Consider the following 24063-nt stretch of genomic DNA (forward strand, 5'->3'; position numbering starts at 1 on the left):
GCATTTAAGTTGCGGAGAAAAGGGAACACTTATACACTGTTGGTGGGAGTGTATATTAACTCAATCCTTGTGGAAAGCAGTGTGGTGATTTCTTAAATAGCTAGAAACAGAACTACCATTCAACTCAGCAACCCCATTACTGGGTATATACTCAGAGGTATATGAATCACTCTACCATAAAGACACATGCATGTGGGTGTTCATTGCAGCACTATTGAAAATAGCAATGCCCATTTTTTTCTGGTGCAAATTTGGGGCCTTAAAGTTTGTTTTAAATCTCAAATGGTTAAATGCTGTTTTAGTTAGAGCTCACAGTTTGTTTAGCAATATAATTTCCTCAAAAATGTAGAAGGCTCTTGATTTATTTCTCTGCTGAAATTCCTCATTGGTTCTTACATGTTGTATACATGTTTGGTCTTTAACACATTAATCATAATTATTTTAAAGATTTCATCTGGTAGTTACAATATCTGAGTCGTCTCTAAACTTGGTTCTGTGAGTTGCTTTATATCTTCACAGTAGGTTGTTTTTTCTTTCTTTTTAGTTTTGTAATTTTTTTTTTTTTTTTTGGGGGGACAGGGTCTTACTCTGTCACTTGGGCTGGAATGCAGTGGCATGGTCATGGCTCACTGCAGTCTCAACCTCCCAGGCTCAAGTGATCCTCCCACTTCAGATTTCAGAGTAGCTGGGACCACAGGCGTGTGCTACCACACCTGGCTAATTTTTAAAATTTTTTTTAGAGACAGGGTCTCCCTATGTTGCCCAGGCTGGTCTCTAACTACTGGGTTCAGGCGGTCTTCCCGCCTTGACCTCCCAAAGTGCTAGGATTATAGGTATAAGTAATGGTGCCCAGCCTCAGTGTTGTAACTTTTGATTGAATGTTGGACCATTATGTGTACAACAGTAGAGAGGAAGGTAAACAGTATTAACCCCTGCATATGTTCATGCCTCTTCTTCTGTCAGGCCATTAGTGTGGAGTTGGGTCAATCTAGTTAGGTGTTGAGTTGGATTTGGGTATTGTCTTTCATTTGTTGCTTTCAGTGCACCACAGGCTTCAAATTCCTTTAGTAGTTGGGATACTACTACCTTGTACTCCTTGGGATAGAAAACAGGGTGTTGAAGGGTTTCTTTCATTGTTTTTGCTCCTCCCTCATCTTTCAGTCGTTTCTGCATACCTGTGCTGCAGAGGGAATCACTCCCTACACTCTTGCTTCCCCTTCCTCAATGGTGTAATGCTGTTCCAGGGAGGGACTCCCTGTTGTCCTGTTCCAACTTCATTCTTAGTCAGGCCTTGTGCAGCTGGGCCTCCAGGGTGGCACTTTCTCACTATTCTTGCACAGCTTCCAAGTGGCAGTGAAACTGTCTTGTTCTGGGATTGGTTTTGTGCAGGAGTATCCTGCCTCTCCCCGACAGCCAGCGGACTTCTGATTAGTAGGGGTGTAAGACACAGGGCCCAAGATGGTTTCTTGCCTCTCCCTAAGAGGGAGATGCATTTTGATTCTATTCTTTCCCCGTGAAATGGGCCTTTGGTTGTAGGAAAGAAGGTTTGCTGCTCCATTCCCAGTTTTTAAGGTGTTTGCTTCATAGAAGAAAAGGAACCAAAAGCAAGTCAGGTCTTGTGCCCGTCCCCTAACAGTCACCAATCACTTCCTTCATACCTGAGCCAGTGAGATGAGCCTTTCAGACCTTAGTCTTTTTGTGAGCACCCTGCGGTGGGCTGTGAAAAAAAGTCCAAGTGCGAGTGAAGTTTCTGTTTCTGAGAAGCTCAATTATCCCAAACTCACATGCTGTCCTATATATGGCTTAATTTTATTTTATATTTATTTTAGACAATTTTTTGGTTACGTACTTACATGATGACCACCAGTTTTTCCCATACTTCGCCAGAGGTCTAAAGGTTCATGTGCTCTGTCTCTTTTTGAAGGAATCTGTCTCACTTTGGAATTCAGGTTAATCAATTCAGCTGCCTAGTGACTGCAGCTTTCTAAAATGCTCAGAGCAGGTTATGCTTTTATAGATTAATCATCTTTTTCCTTGTTTTTAGGGTTAGTGTGATAATCCTTATCACACTAACTTTGTATCAAGTATCTTAAAAGGAAACTGAAATTTTTCATTCTTCAGTTTTAAGTAATAGAAATCAGTTCTGGATAACTTAAGCAAAAAAGACCCTTATATTGATATTGGGGCACTAACTGAACCCACAGGTAAGCGAAGGAAAGAGGTTCAGGCCAGGAGCTGTGGCTTACACTTGTAATCTCTGCATTATGAGAGGCTGAGATGGGAGGATCCCTTGAGGCCAGGAGTTTGAGAACATCCTGGTCAACATAGCAAGATCCCATCTCTGTAAAAACATTAAAAAACAATTAGCTAGACATGGTGGCATGTGCCTATAGTCTTAGCTACTCGGGAAGCTGAGGTGGGAGGATCGCTTGAGCCTCGGGGTTTGAGGTTACAGTGAACTGTGATTGTGCCACTGCCCTCCAGTCTGAGCAATACAGTGAGACCCTGTCTCTAAAAAAGAAACAAACAATAAACAGAAAAAGGTTAAAAATTACACAAGAACCAGGGTACTTTCAAAGGCCTAGTCAACAAGGATTACTTAACTATCTTGTTAGGGCACCTCGACTAAAAGGAATGAACTCCAGCTCTCCCAGGTACTCCAGATTTAAAGTCTTGGGAGTATTTCTGATAACCAGCTTAGTCCTCACGCTTATCCTTTGGTTTCAGGAAGACAGTATATTTCAGAAAGACACAATGGAGAGTAGGTAACACATCAAGATAGTTGTTATATAACTGGAGTAATTTGAATGGATTCTGGGTCGGTAAGACAAAATAATTTTGCAGTAGGTCTACAGATTTCAATCTGTTGTAATCCAGATTTCATTCATTCATTCATTCATTCACTCAACAAATATTTATTTGGTATTTGTTATATGAAAGGCAATGTTATTGTTGGAATTACAGACAAAGAACATTTATTAATTAAATTATTAATTTTTGTGCTTTATTTCTTGGTTTTATTCTTGAATATTTAGGTAATAATGAATGTGTAAAATGCTAATCTTTTGTTTTGGCAGTGAGTAATAAGGGACGGTAGCGAATAATACTAGGGTAACTATTTTACACACTGAAAATGCAAAATCATCATGTGGATTATTATATGATACTTTAAGGAAAAGAGATAGCTTAGATTTTGGAAAACAAATGCTCTGTATATTGTAAAAATGCTTCTTTTCCTTTTTATAATTAGCTGAATTTCAATGATTGTTCTCTATTCCCTGAGAATATTATGAGATCTATATTAGTCTTGGCAGTGACTTAAGGCAAAAGAGCAAGGTCAAAGGTAGTACAGAATTACATTTGATAGGATTATTTATTATGAGTCAGGATTTCATTCCTTGTGCTTCTAAGGAAATTTTCTTGGAATCGGAGAGTGAACCAAAATGTGAGCAAATTTAATGTTGTATTATTTTCTTGGCAAATGGAATGATTTTCCTAAGGAATTGGCCTGAGGATGAAATATTGTATGTTTGGGATACTTGAGTTCACAAATGTAATGAACTATACTCGTTTCTCTTCCTTAACGAGGAAGAGAAGCCAGAAATCAGAAAGAACTGGATTTAGACAAATTGAGTTTTGAATCTCACTTTGCTTTGTAACCTGAGGAATTTGTTTGATAAATTGAAAATTTCACTTTCCTTATCTATAAGATGGATGTAATATGGTCTTCTAATGAGAATTAAATGAAGTTTTTTGTACAGAGTATTGTGCTTACTGAAAGCTCAGTAAAAAATAACTATCATTCTTAGCTATTTTACTATAATAATCCACCAAGCCCGTAGCTTCTGTGGGTGATTTAGGTTTAATTGCTTACTTTTTTTATGAAGATAAATTTGATGTACTGAGTCCTGTTATTAATACACATTGACTTACTATAATTATCAACCAGAAATTTTAGTCTCACTCTTAAAATAATCAGACTTGCAAATTACAGTTATAAAAAGAAGGTATCCATTGCTGGGAGCAACAAACAGAAAGCCTTAAGCCACGTCCCTGAAAGACTGAAGTGAAGATTGCAATGGATGAGAAGAGCCATGATCCTTCTTCAGATCATATCAGCTGAGTATAGGAGCCATGCAGAAGACCAAAGATCACTCTTTCCTGAAGGGCTAACAAGTGTGTAGTCCTCACATTGTACCATAAAAATCATAGAGCCGTAATCAATAGAACAAATATTTAAGGGTTTGCCTTTTTCATGTGATTTGTTTGTGATTTGAGTCTTTCCTTCCATAAATAACATTTATTATAGCTCATAAATAACATTATGAGCTAGATGAATTAGTTTAATCCTTGGTCCGCTTGTTGATTTCTTATGGAACCCAGTTTCCTTCATGGTCGGATTTTGATTATAAAATTATGTTTCCTCAAACTTCAGCTGTTGGAGGTAAATGGAGACACAGTAACTACAAGTAGTTAACCTTGGTTCTTTCTGTATCTTCTGAGATTCCTTGAGTTCCACTTAGCATGTTCTCTAGTTATTTCAGGGAGAGGAATGGGGCTGGTGGGGAGTTGCCCAACTCAGGACACTCGGTCACCATGGAGGATGATAAGTTTCCCCTCTGCTTGAGATTCCAGGAAATCAGAGTCTGCTGCCACCTCCTGTGCCACTTCTCCCCTAGTTTGCTGGTACTGCTGACGTCAATGATAAGTTACTGCTCACAGAAATGGGAACAGCTGAAATTAGAGCAAATAAACAGCAACAACCCAAAAATTAAACAAAAAGACTCACTCATCTTTGTCATGGAGTTCCCAGGTGTTTTGTGCTTTCCGTGTCTTACTGAGTTTCCAATAAAACAGGCTCTTTAGTGTTGCCGGACTAACATCTTCCCAGGACTTAAGCCTGGGAGCTGGGTTGGAGGACATTGTGAGCAATAGATATCCAACTCTATTTGAATCATCCCTCCCTTCTGGCACAAAGTTATGGTTATTGAAACAAATTTGTGTGCCTGCCGTTTTCTCCCTTAGAATGAATTCTTTTTTACTGGGAAACTCCTCAGACTCTTATTCAGATATATTCTTGGCAGACATTAATCTTCCAGACAAGCCCAAACTTATCTTCAAAGCATGGACTACCTAGAGCTCTGTAAATGCTAGCTTCATTGTTCTTTATGTATCCTTTTTATAAGATGAAAATAGGTGTTAGAGCGTGCAACATACAATAATAACTAATACAGACAGCCTGGCTCTATGTAGGTAGTAAAATAGATGGTGCAGATTAGATGTCTACTTCTGCCTCTACATCTCAGCATCCATCATGTAAGAACCACAGAACCACGATCCGGGGTAAATATGGGAAGATTTTGAATTGACTGAGACTAAATCTTCATGGCCTGATGGAATGGGAGATTCAAATAAAAGTTAATTTGAGTTATAGAAAAACACGGTTAGACCTAAGGGAGATCGGGTCATATGTTGACACAAACACAGCTCACTTCATCCTCAGCTCTAAGGTGTCTGTCTCTCAGAAGTCTAGTGGCAGCTGGCTTCCATGTGCAACTGGGTAGAAGTGAGGTCTCAGGCTCTGTTGGGATTCTAGCAGAGGAAACCTAGTCCAGTGCTTTGTCTCCCAAAGGATGGGCAAAGAACAATATCAGGGACTTAGTGAGGACAAAGAGCACTGGAACCTAGGGAATGCTCGGTGGTTAAGAAATCTGTAGATCTTTGGATAGAAGAAAATGTTGGTTCAGATCTCCACACCTTCTACACAAGGCCAAGAAAGAACTGTGCAGGAAGACTGGATCTTCCTGTTTCTGAGGCTCTGAGAGTACCAGGAGACTTGAGAGTAGGAGAGTTTCCTTCAAGACCTGGAGCAGGGTCTGGTGGCCTCTCTGCTTTCAACTGTAGGTGGAGAGGGCTTTATCTTTCACTGTCGGTGAGATTCTTGTCATTAAGCATCTGAGCTCCAATGAACTGATGTAGAAAAATAACCTGTCCAATGGCTCAGGGGCAGTAATCAGAGCAAACAAAGAACTGTTAGAGTTAAAGGGGATAGTGACAACTTGAATTGCGATTAAAGAGTAGCATAAATAATTCTTTCTGAAACTGAAAACATGGCTTCCCAAATAAAAAATTCACAAAAAGAACTGAAGGACAGGATAGTCTCTATAGAAATCTCAACTAAAGGTCTGAAAGATCAAGGTCTGAGAAATACTTCAAAGCATAAGGCAAAAGAGCATGAACCTCAAAAAGAAATGATAGCATGTTTTAAATTTCAAAAGACAATAATTTAAAATAACCAGAAGAAAATTTCCTAGTTTAAGACCTAAGTGTGGTGAAATTCTCTCTCCCTCCCTCTCTCTTTTTTTAGAGACAGGGTCTCACTATGTTGCCCAGGCTAGTCTTGAACTCCTGGTCTCAAGTGATCCTCCCACCTAGGCCTCCCAAAATGTTGCGTGTACAGGTGTTAGCTACCACACCTGGCCCCTGTGGTAAAATTCTTGAATGTTAAAGATATAGGGAAAAACTCACAAGTATCAAGCAGTAAGAACAAATTATCTATAATGAGAAAGTATTAGACTTGCATCAGATTTCACATTTGTAATAATGGAAGCTAGAAACAAAAATTAACTAGTATCTATAGTTTAAGAATTGGGCCCTAACCAAAGGATTCAGTAGCTGGACAGGATATCATTCATCCCTCAACATAAAATAAAAATATTCATAGATACACAAGAAAGAGTTTATTACTTAGTATTTCATCACAGGAAAATCCATAAGAAAAGGCCTGAACTTAACAGTAAATAGACCAGAATAGAAATCTTTAGAGATGGAATATGATGAAGAGAGAAGTAGAGCTGAAGGATAGGAGAGAAAGAATGTTGAAAAAGGAAGAAAGTGAAAATATTCTACAAGACTTGTCTCATTCAAGTGGAGGAAAGAGGGGAAATATAGGACCTGTGATATGGTTTGGCTTTGTGTCCCCACCCAAATCTCATCTTGTAGTTCCCATAATTCCCATGAGTCATGGGAGGTAACTGAATCATCGGGGCGGTTATTTCCACGCTGTTCTCATGATAGTGGGTGAGTTCTCATGAGATCTGATGGTTTTATAAGGGGCTTTCCCCCCACCTTCCCTCAGCACTTTTCCTTGCTGCTGCCATGTGAAGAAGGACGTTTTTGCTTCCCCCTCTGCAATGATTGTAAGTTTCCTGAGGCCTCCCCAGCCATGCTGAACTGTGCGTCAATTAAAACTTTTTCCTTTATAAATTACACAGTCTTGGGCAGTTCTCTATAGCAGTATGAAAACTGTATAGCAGTGTAAAAATGGACTAATACAACTATTAGGAAAATAATATCTTTCTTTCATATGATGGTCTGGTAATACTATCTTATTATAACATCAAGGGAAGGGAAAATAACAATTTATGAAAAGGAAAAATCCCAGCAAGCTTGCAGATAAATGAATAGAAAGGGGAATTAATGAAATTTGATCAGACTGGCAATCATAAAAAAATGTAAAAGGGAAAACAACATGATAAGTAAGTACAAAGTAAGATGGGAAGAATAAAGTTACACATATCAGGCATTTCACAAAATGTGATTGGACTGACACTCTCTTATCAAAAAAAGATTTTATTTAAAAAAGTAGATTTATGTTTTTTGAAAAATGCATACGTAAAATACAGTAATAAAAGAGGCTGAAGATAAAAGAAGAACCAAACCAAACAACGGAAAAGCACAGAAAAGTATGAACAGAGGCAATTTTAACAGCAAATAATGCAGAATAGAAGGTTAAAGCACTAAGTAATATAAGGAAAGATATTATCAAATTGATTATATGTTCTGTTTTTAGCAAACAAAATAAAAAAGCTAAATAAACAAGCCAAACTTTTAGGACTGCAAGGGGACATTTTATTTAAATTAAAAAAAGGAAATTAAAGAACTGATAAAAATAATTGTTCTGGATTTTTCAGTGTATCTCTCCCAGAAATGAAATGATTTTGACAAAAAAGAAAAGCTATGGAGACAACATAGAGTAAGTGAGTAATACAATTATTAAACTTAACATGTTAAGCATTGTCATAGTCCATTCAGGCTGCTATAACAAAATACCATAGACAGTTCTGGGGCTGTAAAGTTCAAGATCAAAGCGCCAGCAGATTTAGTGTCTGGTGAAGGCCTGCTTTCTGGTTCATATATGATGCTTTCTCCCTGGTGTCCTCGAATGATGGGCAGGGCAGGGTAGCTGGCTGGGGCCTCTTTTATAAGTCATTAATTTCATTCATGAGGGCTCTGCCCTCATGATCTAATCATCTTCCAATGGCCCCACCTCCTAATAAAATCACATTGATAATTAGGTTTCAACATATGAATTTTTGGAGAACATAAACTTTCAGACTATGGCACTTTCTTTTTGAGATAGGGTCTCACTCTTTCACCTGGACTGGATGCAGTGGTGCTCTCGTCGTTCACTGTAATCTCGAACTTCTGGGCTCAAGTGATCCTTCCACCTCAGCCTCCCTAGTAGCTGGGACTACAGGTGTGCCAATTTGTTTGTTGAAACAGGGTCTCACTTTGTCGCCTAGGTTAGTTTTGAAATCCTGGCTTCAAGGGATGCTCCTGCCTTGGCTTATCAAAGTGTTGGGATTACAGGCATGAGCACATATTAATATAGTACATTTTATTCCTTGAATACACACACACACACACACACACATATATATATACACCCCCACCCCCCCCACACACATATATACACATATATTTCATAGTTCCCTAAAACTTTTACAAAACAAATCATGTGCTTAGCTGAGAGGAAAACCAAATTCAAAGAAGTAGAAAGCTTACAGGTTACATCCTCTCACCACAGTCCAGTAAAATAAATTGGAAATAAAGAAGCACATAATAAGACAAACCTTGTATGATAGAGGAAATTAAAGAATATGGAAATGTCCAGAAACATTGACAAATCAAACACTCTAAAAATAATGGGGCACAGCAAAAACTGAACTCAGAGGAAAATGTGTTGCCTTTAATTATGGAAGCAGAAAGGTGAGTACAAAGGCATTAAGTAAGTAATGAGTGCATGTAAGAACAACAACAATAGCAAAAACAAAACAAAAGAAACTCTGAAGAGGGTATCAACAATGAAATTATTAAAATAGGCAAAATGGTAGAAAAGAATGATAAATTCAAAGATTGTGTCTTTAAAAAGACAAACATCATGTGAGCCTGCTAAGGAAAAGATAATAAGATCAAAATTAGACATGATCAATTGTGCGAAAGTAGGAAAGAGATGAAAAGAATTCTGAGTGAATACTAAAGATGATTCTAGCAACTCATTAGAAAAATAAAACCTAGAAGAAGTGAATACTCTCCTAGGAAAATATACATGATCACAACTGACACAGAAGAAGTGAAAAACTTGAATAGACCAATTATTACAGAAGAGATTGGAGAAGTGATTAATGATCTGCTATTGAAGAAGGCCACGGGCCGATGAATTCACAGCTGAATTTTTAATCTAACTATTAAAGAACGGATAATTCCAATATTATTTAAACTATTGTAAGTCTTAGAAAAAAATGGAAAGTTCTCCAGTTAATTTCATGAAGCCAGACTAACTTGAGTACAAAAGCCTAAGAAGGAGTAAAACAACAATTAAAAGTACAGGCTGATTTCATTTCTGAATATAGCTGCCAAATGTTTAATAACAGAGAGTACAACAGAGGAATGAATCACGAGAATAACATAGCGTGAAAAAATAGGCTTTATTAGAGGAATGAAAAGGCGGTTCAATATCAGGAAGTCTTGTTACATATTGATTACATTAAAAATTAAAGGGAAAAAGCCCAACCATTATCAATAAGTTGTGAAAAGGCATCAGATAAAAGTCAAGTGACTCTAAGCAAAATAGAATCAGAAAAAATTTCTTACATAATAAAGGAAAGCCCAATAGCGATCATCATCCTAAATCACAAAAATTAAATCTTTCACTTAAAATCTGGAATCAGGCATCACCACAATCACTTACATTAGTGATTCTAACAAATATAAATAAAATAACTGGTGAAAATTATAATAAATATATATTTTTATATATTTTATAAACAGTTCTGTTGCTCGGGGTGGAGCACAGTGGCGTGATCAAGGCTCACTGCAGCCTTGAACTCTTGGACTAAGGGATCTTCTCACATCGGCCTCCTGAGTAGCTGGGACTGTAGGCAGGTGCCACCACGCACAGCTAATTTTTTATTTTTTATAGAGACAGAGCTCCTTATGTTGCCCAGGCTGGTCTCAAATTCCTGGGGTCAAGTGTTCCTTTCACGATGGCCTTCCAAAGTGTTGGGATTACCGGCATAAGCCATTGTGCCTAGCCAGAAACAAAGTTCTTGATATTGCTGAAATGCCTGTTTTCTTGGAAAATCCAAGGGACTCATGAAAAAACAATAAGATAATTTGGTGCACTGCATGAATACAAAATAAATTACAGAAAGCATCATCTCTCTGTTCTGGTAAAAGCCCCTAGAAAAGGAAATGGAAAGAACATTTCATTCAGAATAGAAGTGCTATAAAAAATTTGGTACAAATTTGGTAAGACAGTTACAGAACATATATATAAGCAAAATTATAAAAATATGATTGGGAAATGAAAAAATATAAACTAGAAAAGCTTATTATCTTCTTGGATGAAATGACTTACTGTCATGTAAATTCTCCAAAAATTAATACAAAAGTCTAATGCAATATGACTTTTTGTCTTGTATAAAATGCCATATAATAATTAAAAAGGGCCTAAAGTCCAATATCTATATATAAAAGTAATTTTGAATGAGTGTCATTTTAAACTTGGGGCTTTTTGAAGATTTGTTGAGAATGACCAAAACAACAGTGAGAAAAAATTCTAAACCCTTTAATAAATACATTTTATATGATAAATGTAAAATTACATAAAGTAGGTTTTAAATACCAGCCTCTTATTTCCTTCTCAATAAAAGGTGGGATTAAGGGGTTAAGTCTAGAAGCCTGAATGTTTGTTTTGTAGGCCCCTTATTGTTTTTGTCCAGTATGGTCTGGTCAAACTTGGCTGTACATTAGAACCACCTACAGAACTTCATAAGAATCTAGTTTCCAGAGTCTCATGCAAGAGTTCCTGCAATCATAATTTTGTAGCAAGAATTTTAGGCATCACTGGTCAAGTTTACGTTACAAGGTTCACTTCTTATTCTTAAATTCAGGGTCTCTTTTCTGAGCACAGAAACCTAGAAAAGGGTATTCAATGTTTAAATCTTCTGTGGGAAAGGACTCATTTCCTCTTAGAAATGAGAGTTGAAAACAGGTTTTTAAAAATAAATAAAAAATAGATTTTCTACTGCAGAGAAACCTGCAATGTACATGTTGTTCTCTATAGCAGGAGACAGTAAAAGTATGCTGATATTCATGTCATGTATTGGTTAGTGTTTGAAATCCAGCTTCGTCTCTTTCCAGTTGTGCTACCTTTGACAAATTAATACACCCTTGTAATTCTCAGTTTCTTCATTTATAAAATGGGAGTGATAATAGTACTTACTTCCCATAATACTAGTTACTCAAACACTAATGATTTAATAAGTGTTAGCTAAACGCAAACAGAAACAACACAATTAAACACTCTTCAGCAAGAGTAAGTTGAGAGGTTAATGTCACCACATGCTTTGGTAAGAGACCAATACATAGCAGGTACTTGAATATGTTGCATCAAGATTTAACATTTTGTGGCTCACAATGAAGTTTTATCAAAGGCATTAAGTATTCTCTTTCTCTCTAGCTCTCTCCTTATTAGTATCATTTAAAAAGTAATATCATTGGAATGTTCCCAGATCATGCTAGTTTGTGAATACAAATGAGTTCATGTTAACATCGGTGCCTAAATAAGGTTTAACAATCATCTTAAGTTTAATAATCATTCCCTTGACCCTGCAACTGCCTCCCTAGTCTCCATCAATTGCAGCAAGAAATCCTCAGCAGTGTCTTTCAGGGGCTCAGGAATAATACCACTCCTGCTTTACTGCTCTGGGCTCCTACTTAAGTTACCTTGACCCTGTATCAGCCACCAGTGTTCTTTATGAGAATATACCCTCACTGGGCAGATCAGTTCCTATTGCTGGCAAGGCTGTATGGAGGTCTGCTTCAGGATGGGTGAGAGAATGGCTCTCTTGCCAGCTCCATGCTGTCCTTTGTCACCAGGCCTAAAGTAGTACTTCTTAGAACTTAAATTTCACAAAGTCATTTGTGGGGAAGATGATTATTTAGCTTCTGGCCCTAAGTTCTTTCCACAGCAGGCTCAAAACCATTTGAGGACTCTGGACTCTGAGGAAAGCAGGGAATGCAGGCATCACACCATTCCTTCCACTTCTTTTGACAATTTCCCAAGGCTGCCAGCACAAAAATTCCCCTTTCTTCATTCAGGAACATATGTTCCAAGAATGTCAACTTATACAAACAGATTGCTGCAGATGTCACTGGCCCATCAGGACCACAAATCATAAGGTTCTAAATCCCTTTCTATATCCCTATCATCTAACATCTGACATAAAGCACTGATTCAGAAGATGCCTCATCTACTTGTGTTCTGTTCCTGTTGTTGCCTTTGAAAGTGAAACAACTGCACATGGAGAGAAGAATCACACATTTCTGAGCCTGAGGCCAGTCTGGCCACTGGGGGACCCAATGCTCCAGCTCCTTGGCAACGTGGAGCTTTGGGGATTTCTGTTTTGCTGGTGCTGACGTGTGAACCTTTACAACAACCATTAACATAGTAACAATATCATATCATACAGAAACAATTTAATTTTATTGCTGATTTCTCAAAAAGCTTTCTTGAGGTGATGTTAAGTGTTGCTAATACCTCTGTTACTTAACATTTTTTTTGATAAGGTATATGAGGACCCATGATAATAGGTTCATTGAAAAATTCTTGCCCCTTCCTGGGAAAGGAAGAATGATAACATGTAATATAGTAATAGTGTATGCGTAGTGTAAAGTGTAATATAGTGAAAATGATGATGTAAAGATGATTAACAAGAAGGCAGTGGAGAATTCCTCTTCACTTTCATGTGACCCTGACAGTGTATTGTGATGCTGATGTTCGGCTAGTTCTGGGTGAAGTCCAGCTTCTTCTTTCTGATCACTCTTTTTGCCTCAGGGTGATGCCTACCCTAGACACCTAACTGCCCCCTCTCCACTCTAAAACCCCTTCTCACAAAGGAAGGATAAACAGACTCACATTCAAGTTGCAATCACAGATGTGACATGGTTTAATGTATATCGTTCTCAGAGGCATTCTAGGGGAAAGGAACAAGTCAAAAACTCCAGGTGGCAATGTCTGCTCTGCCGCTTATGATCGTGAGACTAACCCAGCACGACAAACCCTGAGCCCAGTTTCTCACCAGTGTCCTTTATGAGAAGATGCCCTCACTGAGCAGATCAGTTCCCCTTGCTGGCAAGGCTGGAGGTCTATTGCAGGAGGTGTATTGCAGGTTACCAATCTCACAGCAGTTTTTAGAAGAATAAACGAAGAAATGAAAATGAGACTATTCTCAGTACAGTGGTCTATACAAAGTGCTGAATTTATGTTGATTTACTCAACAAAGGACAAAACTTTAAATTGTGAACTTTTATATTATTTGGGATGCACTTGGAGGGCCTTTTTTTTTTCCTACCTTTAATCACATTTTATAGGTAGTTGCCAATTCTGTTCTATCTTTTCTTTTTTTCTACAGGGAAAACTGTGCACTTGTCCTGATCTTCACCATGGTCTGAAATGAACCTGTGTGAGCCCGGTGTGACAGAAGCAGGGACCACAAAAGTCTAAGGAATTCATGTGTTAGGACTTCTTCCAGTTCTATACAATTCATTTTATGAGAAGACATAGATTGCCTTCCCGTTTTCAAGACACGCAACTCTAAAATGGTGAACAATGTACCTCAAATATTCTTTAATTTCTGCAATAATCTGTTGTAAATCTTTATCTCGAAATGGCTTCCTAAATCTACATTTTTTCAAACTGCTGTGGTTCAACATTTGCTTAGCAGGAACCCTAGGTCAGAGCTGTCCCTCAGCAGCTACGGGATGGGGCCCCACCTGATTTTATTTCCTAACTTTCGAGCTGGCCTCACCCGTTTATTCTTTGCTTCACAAAGATGCTTAGATAAAAGATCTGAAGACTCTCTTCAAAGATTCAAGAAGCTCCACTGTTTTGTGGGAAGATGTCTGTGGTCAGACAGGCAGGTGGATCGGGCGCCTAGGGCCCGGAGGCAGAGGGAGGTGGCAGGAGGCGCTCAGGCCAACGCCTCTCGCATCTCTGAGGTGGGGCGCCGCCCAGGCGCTCGCGTTGCTAAGTCCTCTGTTTGCCGCGTTCTACAGGAGCCCCGAGCGGGACCAAGGCAAACGGTGGGGGGGGGGGGGTGGCGCGGGAAAGCTCGAGCAGTGTCTTCAGTAAACCCCCAGAAGAGGCAGCGGCCCCTCCGTTGGTCCTTCCTGTCCCCAAGACCTCCTGACTCCGAGGGGGCAGAGGATTCCCCGCTTCCTTTGTTCCTCCCAACCGTCGCCGGCCCCCGGCGCCCGCGCCTCTCCGCACGTCGTGCACCCCCGGCCGCAGCAGGCGAATGGTCTGGCCCGTCGGTAGCCGCCACCCGTTTGGGCAGCGACAGCTGTTCCAGGCGCTCCGTGTCGAGCACCGGAGTCCCGAGCCGTGGCTGCCACGGGCGGTGGGCGGGCGGAGGAGAGCACCGGACCACCAGTGCAGGCTGCCGAGTCGGGGCGGCCACCCGCGGGGAAGCTGCGAGGCGCGGGAGCACCTGGGGGACCGCTCGCAGCGGGGACGCGAGGACCCGGGCTGGGCTTAACTCACCCTGGTGAGTACCTGCTGCCGCCATCCTCCCCCGACCCCCTTCCATGTCCCCACGCCCCCAAAGGCTCCGCCCTGGCCCTCTTTCCGGGCCCCCATCCCCGAACTGTCACTGCTCTGGGGACACCGTCCCCGCTGGGAGCCGCGGAACGGGGAGCTGCTGCGTTCGTGCAAATGATTCAGCACCATTCGTGCCCTGAGAGGTTTGGGCAGAATGGGGGAGGGAGGGGGCGGAGGGGACGGGGTCAGTTGCTGTGATCTCAGCTCAGTTTTTAGGCTCCAGATGGGAAACTCGGGCGGGCGGGGTCGGGTTGGGTGAACGAGGAGGCTCCCTGCTGGTTTATTCTGTAATTCCGTCGTTTTCCCACATCTTGGTATAAGCCTCCGCGAGTATGCGGGGCATTCTTGAAAGTGTGTCAGATTAATGCCCTTTTCGCACATGCAAGTGAAGTCTAGGGCCCTTGTAGATACCTCTTACTTTCTACACGTCCTGCTCTATTGGATGCCTAACTCATGCCTTCATCCACTTTTATCACATCGCAGCGTTCCCTCGACTGATGTAAAAGATACCCTATGAAAGTTGCTTTGTATTCTGGGTGGGTTTGATTGATCCTGGCATAGAAAGAAAAGATTTAGGAGAGGTAGGAAATAATACTTTCATAGCCTAGGCACTTACTTTGATATATCGTATTTTATTAAATCATCATAATCCAGAACCAAATGTGGAAACTGAGGAGCAGAGAAGTTAAATTACATTCTCAAGGTCACAGAACAAGAATTCGAATATAGGTTTTCCTGACGCTATAGTCCATGGATTTTCCACTGTATTAATAAAGTGTGTCCAAGTGTACATATATATGCTCTATTAGATATTAAACATAGAATTAATTAATTGAGGAGTAATCTCAAACAACAGCAACAACAACCTGTAAACTTCCTGCATAAGGAATTATTGCTCCTTCAATATGAAAGAAAGATGCTTTGAATCATGTGAAAAATAATCTATTTTCTTAGAAAGCATATGGTAAAAAATATGTGAACAACACTACATAGGAGAGTGAGGTCATAACAGGAGATGTTCAGTACATTTTTGGCAGTGATATTTGGTGGATGCTCAAGTGTTGGAGAAGTCGATTAAAAAAGTAAGAAGAACCCTGGAAATCTTTTTCTGTCTTAAATGTTAGGGAGACATTTACAGTAATAATAATTACTTAGTTGATGAGGTGTGCGACTGAACTGCACCCCACAATAGGGTGACAGGTGAACCCATTCTAAGATAAGGTTATTTGATTCATTACAACTCTGTGATTTTGCATAACAGGTGATAACTCCATTTTACAGACTAAGGAACAAAATTCGGAGAAGGTTTAAGACCACTCAGTAAGCCGTGGAATTTGGACAAGCCTTGACTCTTAGTTTAGAAATATGAGTGTTGTAGTAAAATGTAGTTCTTATATAGTGGGAAACTGAATTAGTTTGTTGTTACCCTGCCCTTAAGAGTCAACGATTATATTCACCTTCTATGCTCCTTCTGTAAAAATAACGGATGCTAGGTCTTTCTTCGCCCGTTGATGGGTCCTTTGACTTGCTTTCATTAGCGACTTACGGATTTTCTCTTAAGAGATGCATCTCTTGTTTATGTCTCAGGAGGCAGGTTGCTATAGTACAGATGCTCATTATCTCTAAATACTCACATAGTATTGACGGTAGGCAGGAACAGAGTCATCTTAGTATGTCATTTCTAAAGTATTGAACGATTTGCATTGGAGAATTCTTTTTCAAGTTAATGGGGATATTGATAAAGTCCACTGCCTAAATAAAGACATAAAATGGAGGCACAAATTTATATTCGTTGTTCAAACAAGAGTATGATAAGTGGGGTCTTGTGAAGAGTCTTGAGTTTGATTCCTAAAAGGTCATTTCATTTTGTTCTTTACATGGCTATAACCTATATCCTGAACCTTGGCAAGGCATCTTGCAATCCAATCTGTTTAATCCTAAGGGGGACAGCAGAACTGGCATCAATGAATAAGCAAAAATACAATACTACTGCTATTAAAAAAAAGGAAAATGCATGTCCTGGTGATGGATGGTCAGCAGCAACATTTTAAAACAGAGGCAGCACATTTTACTTAGATGACATCACTGAGAGTATGAATATAATACCAACTTGGCTTTAGAACTGCTCTCTCTCCTCTCTCTGTTTGTGCAATGACTACAGTCTGCAAACCATCTAAATTCCCCACTTCAAGGAACTTAAAGTCTAGCAGGGGAAATTTTACTTAAACATGAGTAATTAACAGATAACTTAGAATTGGCTTAATACCAGAAAAGGGTGGTGCAGACCTAACTGCTATATCTGTACCTTAAGAGAAAGGAGAAATAGTAGAGCCTTGGATGATCAGAGGATCAGGAAAGTCTTCATGGGTTGAAGTGAATTAATTCAGTCTCAGAGATTGGAAGGATTCTGATAGGCAAAGAGAATGCTATATAAAGGTTCAGCTAAGAAGTGCTCATCTACTGTTTGGATACATGGTGAAAGATCATGAAGAAACTTGAATGTCAGAGAGTGAGATATGTTTCTGATCTGTTAGTCATTTCTCTTTCTTACATTCTCCATATCCTTTGCCCTGAGTCCCCTTCCAGGAAGTGATCTGTTTCCTGGGTACTAAAAGGATTGTCAACTAAACTGAGAAAAAGTTTTCTGTGCAAGTACAATTGTTCCTCTTCCAAAGGAATTTGCCTTTTAGCTCCGGCCCCCGTTAGAGAATTATGAACGATTTGGAAAGTGTAAGAATATAAAAAGGAAAAAAAACACCCTCAAAATCTCACCAACTAAAGACAATCACTATTCATTTTTGACATGTTTCTTTCCACTTTTTTCATGCATAGTTTTAGTTTTGGTATCTATATTACTTTTATATTATTTTTAAATTTAAAATTCTATAAGTTTAGTTTTCATTTAATTACAATTGGGCTTAATACTAGGTTTAAAATGCCTAATGGCAGGCTTAAAAATGCCTATATAATTTTCCATTTGGTAGATGTATTATCATTGCCTAATTGTTCCTCATTGTCACTATTGATGACATCATAATAAACAGTTATTGATGATAATAATAGCACTGTGATGAACATCTTTGTGCATATGCTCTTTTTTTTGTATTTTGAATATTAGTTCCTTAGCATAGAGTCTCAGAAATAAAATTTCTGGATTAAAGGGTATGAGGTCTTGAAGTTGCACTATTTTAAGCAAGTTTTGAAACTACTGAGTTCTTATATTAGGCCATTCTTGCATTGCTATAAATAAATACCTGAAACTAGGTAATTTATAAGAAAAGAGGTGTAATTGGCTCACAGTTCTGCAGGCTGTACGGGAAGCATAGCAGCATCTGCTTCTGGGGAGGCCTTAGGAAGCGTCCAATCATGTTGAAGGGGAAGGGGGAGCAGGCATGTCACATAGCAGAAAGCAGGAGCAAGAGAGAGAGTGAGGGGGTGGTGCCACACACCTTAAGTGACCAGATCTTGCGAGAACTCAGAGTGAGTGCTCACTTATCACCAAAGGCATGCGTTAAGCCATTCATGATGGATATGTCCCGAGGATTCAAATATTTCCCACCCCCAACTCCAACACTGGGGAATAAAATTCAACATGGTATTTGGATAGGGACCCATATCCAAAGTATATCAATTCCCCGTGTTCAGTTTGGAATACTTACATGTCAATTATAGAATATTTGCATATTAGTAATTCATAATACCCAATCTTGTCGGTGGCTCCTCAGATTATACTTTTTCAAGCAACTTCTTTTGATTAGACTAAAGACTGATTAAATCATGGAGACTGGGAGAAAGGCAGGCAGTTGGTGTCACTGAGGAGAGAAGATACTAAGTTGGAGAACAGGCTTGGTGAGAGTGAGTAAGAGTTTATGGTCAGAGAAGGAGAATATGTGATAGACTACTTTCTGGTTCCAGTGTTGTATTTGTGGACTTCAGCTATAAACCTCTGCATTCCCTCACCCACAACACACATATCTATCTCCTTCAAATTTCAGCTTATTCTATCCTCTTGTATTAGATTCCCAGGTCTCCAGGTTCAGGGTCCTGATGTTGCAAGGCACAGCTGTGAGCTCACTTTTGCACTCTAATTTGGGGAATTCACAAAGGTGAGAGCAGGAATTTGGGACCTCTGCTTAGGTCTGAGCAGAAGTCCTGGGCACAAGGTATAAGGTGTAAGAGAGGGACAGCTGACAGACATTAAAGACCTCTCCTGCCTCCCCTGTACATTTGCCAGAGACGACCTTTGAGAACAGTGATTGTCAGAGGCATAAAGTTCCCAACATCTCTTCTCAGCATTCAGATGCTCCCCCTCCCCTTGTTCCCAGTATCCTTCCACCAGAGGAAATTCCCCTCATGGAGGAGAGAGACTGTGCTTCAGTTTCCTCTATTCATTGTAGGGATACATGGCACTACCTTCTTGCAATGAGAAGCACAGGGGCCCAGTGTTGGACAGGTACTTTGGGCTCCTGACTTGCTCCTCCAGGTTCTCACCTGAGCTTCCTCACTGTCCTACCTCCACTCTCTTTCAAGGCTGGGAATCCATTGAGGTCACAAGGCTGGGAATCCATTGAGGTAGGCAGGCCATTAAGTGTCTATGAGAGCCAGTGGAAGCAGAGCCAAGGCAGATGAATGTGCCTGAGGGCACAACTAGGGAGCAGAGAGGCAGGTTCTGATACTATGCCATCAGTCTTGAGAGACTTGAAACAATGAAAACAAAAGCATCACATTATAAACCAAAAAGAGGATTCCCACCCCACTTTTCAGGTCCTGAAAGAGGATTTCTGATAGAAGCTGGACATTAACATAGGCAGAGTATTTTAGGCAGAATTTGTCCTGTGCTTAGTTGAAACCTATTATTGAAAAGTTTGTAACTTCTTAGAAGGTGGTAAATCTATCTCCATTTCTCTCAGGCGTTATCTGTCAAAGTTGAAGTGAGCTTAGCAAATATTTTTCCTGGAGTTAAAGTAGAAAAGTTAAACTTAAATAAGCTTGAGTATTCTCCTCTAATCTTTATTTCTGTTATTTCCTATTTGACATTTATCTGTTAACACACTTCTGTCTATAGTACACACAGTAGTTGACAGAGCCAAGGTATTGGAATTGTTTTGGCTCTGGGAAGGTGAGTGATAAGTAAATTTTCCCCCTTTTTCTTTCACCTTTTATTTGCAAGCAACTAGTTGGCTTATGTTTCCTTTGAAGGTTTAGAGTTAAGTACTCCAGCATTCACTGGGTCTTCTCTGTGGCTGACCCAAAGGTCTCTGATCCTTTCTTTGGAAATTGGTGAGATTGTTGGTCCACTGGGCATATTGAACCATCCACATTGTTTGCTTTTTCTAAATTGTGCCGTAGCACCTGAGCTTTCTAACTTCTGTGTTATTTTTGTTTTTCTGCTTAGTTATGTGTAATGGAACAGTATATTTGACAAAGGATTATTTAGAAAATTTTCATCTCTCTTACCCCCTATTTTGCAGAGTGTGAACTGGCGCCATGTCTAATTCAACAGTATGGCAGTAGCTGTTTTTATAAACATTTTCCTCCCTCTTCCATTAGTGTATATGTAGTGAAGTTGACTTTTTAAAGTAAATTGAGCATTTTTAGATTTGGAAGGTGGCTCAGCAGTAATCTAGGCAGCAACTTCAAGATCATTTCAATGCTGTTTGTTGGATTGGAATTTTCAGGATGCTTAGATATACCTCTCATGTAAGGTAGGACTATTTTTGTTTTGTAAGTGAAATGACTCCACTTAAACTTTATTGTGTAAAATCTGCTTTAATTGATGTGGTCTTAACACTATGTCATAATGTAAAGTGTTGGTAGAAAAAGTTAGCATCTTTGGGTTTAATTTGAATTATTGCATTTGATGGGAAAATTTTCATGTGTATTTTGTCATTACTATTATTTAAAAATCTGTTTTTTCAAGGTACTTAACAAATAAAATTGGCCGGGCGCGGTGGCTCACGCTTGTAATCCCAGCACTTTGGGAGGCCGAGGCGGGTGGATCACGAGGTCAGGAGATCGAGACCACAGTGAAACCCCATCTCTACTAAAAATACAAAAAATTAGCCGGGCATGGTGGTGGGTGCCTGTAGTCCCAGCTACTCGGAGAGGCTGAGGCAGGAGAATGGCGTGAACCTGGGAGGCAGAGCTTGCAGTGAGCCGAGACTGCGCCACTGCACTCCAGCCTGGGCGACAGAGCGAGACTCCGTCTCAAAAAAAAAAAAAAAAAATCTATGACCATGTGTGATATTCATAACGATTGCTGAAAAATCAGGACAGTAATTTTAGCACACATCTTAGTCTATATTTAGAATCAGTCAGTCTGCAGTTAACTAACAAATACATGCTAGTTGTTTTATGGAGAGAAAAGCTAGAAACTAAACATTTCCAAAAAAAAAAAAAAAAAAACCTGAATACTTTCTATAACCAGTTTAACATTTATGAAACCAGATGGGGGCATTTTCATTTATGTTTAGGTTTGATCACATCCAAGATGATAATTTTTTTTAGCATCTCTTAAATCTAGAATTTTAAAGATTAGCAGATATTATTTCCACCATTTTTACAATGTGAAAAATGGAGCTAGAGAGAAAAAGCAAGGCAGAATTAGCATGCAGAAGCATAATGAGATTTGAAATTGGTCTATAGCTGCCTGTTTTAGATACTAATTTTGACAGTAGATGCCAGTATTTGCTGTCATATGTAAAAGGACAACCTTTATTGGTTTATTAGTCCTTTTGTTTTTTTTTTTCTTCAGAGTATTTGAGGAAAAAGTATCTTCTCAAGTTAACTGAATTTTTCTTAAACTAATCTGTGATGCCTATTTCCAGTTTACATCAGCTTCCCCCTTAGTTAGTACATATACTTTTCAACCCATTGTTTTTTTGGAAAATATAAATAAGTTGTTTCTGGAACTTGCCACAATAATGATAGGGAAATAGACAAATAGTAAGGAAAATTTGAAAGGGAGGGATCAGTGCTTCTCAAAATTAAGTGAAATATATATATATATATATATATAATATATATGTGCAAAAAGCCTTGTCAAAAATCAGTGCCAAATGAGCATTTTTGGCAGAAAGAAACATTTACTGCTACATATGTTATGGGGTTGACATTTCAGAATAAGAGGCATTTTCTTTTTTAAACATTTATCTTGAGTATATAATACGCATCAAGACCTATTTTCATCCTTGACTTAGGATTAAAAGTGAATATGGTTTTTCATTCTAGTAGGGCATATACTTCCATATTGTGCTTAAGAGTGTATCTGTGAATTTTGTTTTTAGGACCTTCAAGGACATAGAATAATATAAACACAGGATGTGTGAAGGTCCTCAAGTGTAGCTTCTACTGGGAATAAAATTAAGCAAATACACTCAGCAATATCTATAGAGTGATTTAGATCTCCAAGTAAAATTACCTGATAATATAGTTCAAGAGTGTGAAAATCTTAGTATTTATATAATTATTTGGGTGATTGTAGGCATTCCACAAAGGCAAATTTTTCTTCCAGTAAATATTTTGTAGCATTATTTTTAATATATATATTTTTTCTTTTTTTTGAGACAAGGTCTCCCTCTGTCACCTAGGCTGGAGTGCAGTGGTGTGATGATGGTTCACTGCAGCCTTAAATTCCTGGGCTGAAGCGATCCTCCCACCTCAGCCCCCTGAGTAGTTGGGACTGCAGGTGTAACACCGTGCCCAACTAATTTTTGTATTTTTCGTAAAGACAGGGTTTTGCCATATTGCCCAAGCTGGTCTCAAACTCCTGAGCTCAAGTGATCCACCAGCCTTAGCATCCCAAAATGCAGGGATTACAGGTGTGAACCACCATGCCTGGCTGTATAATTTTTTTTACTGTGATGAAAATGTCTTAAACATTTTTAAATGTACAGTGCAGAAGTATGTAGTTCACGTTATTGTGAAACAGACCTTCAGAACTTTTTCATCTTGTAAACCTCAAACTCTATACTCGTTAAACAACTCTGCTTTTCACCCACCTCCCCCTAGCTTCACCCTCTGCCCTTGGTAACCACTATTCTACTTTATGTTTCTATGAATTTGACCACTTTAGATACCTCATACAAGTGGAATCATACATACTTGTCCTTTGTAACTGGCTTATTTCACTTAATATAATGTCCTCCAAGTTCATCCATGTTGTAGGATATGTCAGAATTTTCTTACTTTCTAAAGCTGAATACTATTCTGTTATAAGTATGTACCACATTTGTTTATCCATTCATCATCCATGGACAGTTGTGTTCCTTCTACCTGTTGGCTGTTGTGAACACTGCTTCTATGAACATGGGCATGCAAATACCTCTTCAAGACTGTGCTGTTAATTCTTTTCAGATTATACCCTGAAGTGAAATTGCTGGAGTATATGGTAGTTCTATTTTTAATTTTTGAGGAACCTCCCTGTTGTTTTCCATAGGAGTTGTACCATTTTACTGTCACACCAACAGTGCACAGGTGTTGCAATTTCTCCTCAACCTTGCCACTTATTTTGTGATATTTTGATTGTAGCTGTCTTAATGGGTGCAATATGATATTCGTTACAGATTTGATTTGTATTTCTCTTATGATTAGTAACATTGGACATCTTTTCATTTGCTTATTGGTCATTTGTATATCCTCTTTCTATTCAAGGCATTAGCCCATTTTTAAATAGGGTTATTGGAAGTCCTAGCCAGAGCAATCAGGCAAGAGAAAGAAATAAAAGGCATGCAAATAAGAAGTCAAATCATCTCTCCTTATTGATACGATCCAGTACCTAGAAAACCCTAAAGACTCTGCCAAAAAGCCTCTGGAACTTATAAACAGCTGTTATACAGTTTCAGGATAAAAGACCAATGCACAAAACCGGTAACATTTCTATACACCAATAACATTCAAGCTAAGAGCCAAATCAAGAATGCAATCCCATTTACAGTAGCCATAAAAAAAAATCCCCAACATCAATAATAACAACAACAACCAAAGCCTAAGAATACATCTAATCAAGGAGGTGAAAGATCTCTGCAAGGACAACTACAAGACACTGCTGAAAGAAATCAGAGACTACATACCAAAAAAATGAAAAAAAAAAAATTCCATGCTCATGGATTGGAATA

At 39.0% G+C, this 24063-nt stretch overlaps 1 protein-coding gene and 1 long non-coding RNA gene across 2 annotated transcripts in view; both read left to right on the forward strand.

Moving 5' to 3' along the window:
* The window catches only part of LOC115837667, a 47485-nt gene extending 33437 nt beyond the window's left edge, over nucleotides 1-14048 (forward strand). Inside the window, exon 3 of the long non-coding RNA XR_004032731.1 lies at nucleotides 13761-14048. This is a non-coding gene — a long non-coding RNA (uncharacterized LOC115837667). The remainder of the gene's footprint in view (nucleotides 1-13760) is intronic.
* Nucleotides 14049-14485: 437 nt separating this feature from the next.
* The window catches only part of TTLL7 (tubulin tyrosine ligase like 7), a 136525-nt gene continuing 126947 nt past the window's right edge, over nucleotides 14486-24063 (forward strand). The window contains exon 1 of the mRNA XM_003260247.4: nucleotides 14486-14894. The gene's annotated coding sequence lies outside the window, so the exon portion shown is untranslated. The remainder of the gene's footprint in view (nucleotides 14895-24063) is intronic.

The sequence above is a fragment of the Nomascus leucogenys genome, chromosome 12 (genome assembly GCF_006542625.1).
Source record: "Nomascus leucogenys isolate Asia chromosome 12, Asia_NLE_v1, whole genome shotgun sequence".
Taxonomy (NCBI): Eukaryota; Metazoa; Chordata; class Mammalia; order Primates; family Hylobatidae; genus Nomascus; species Nomascus leucogenys.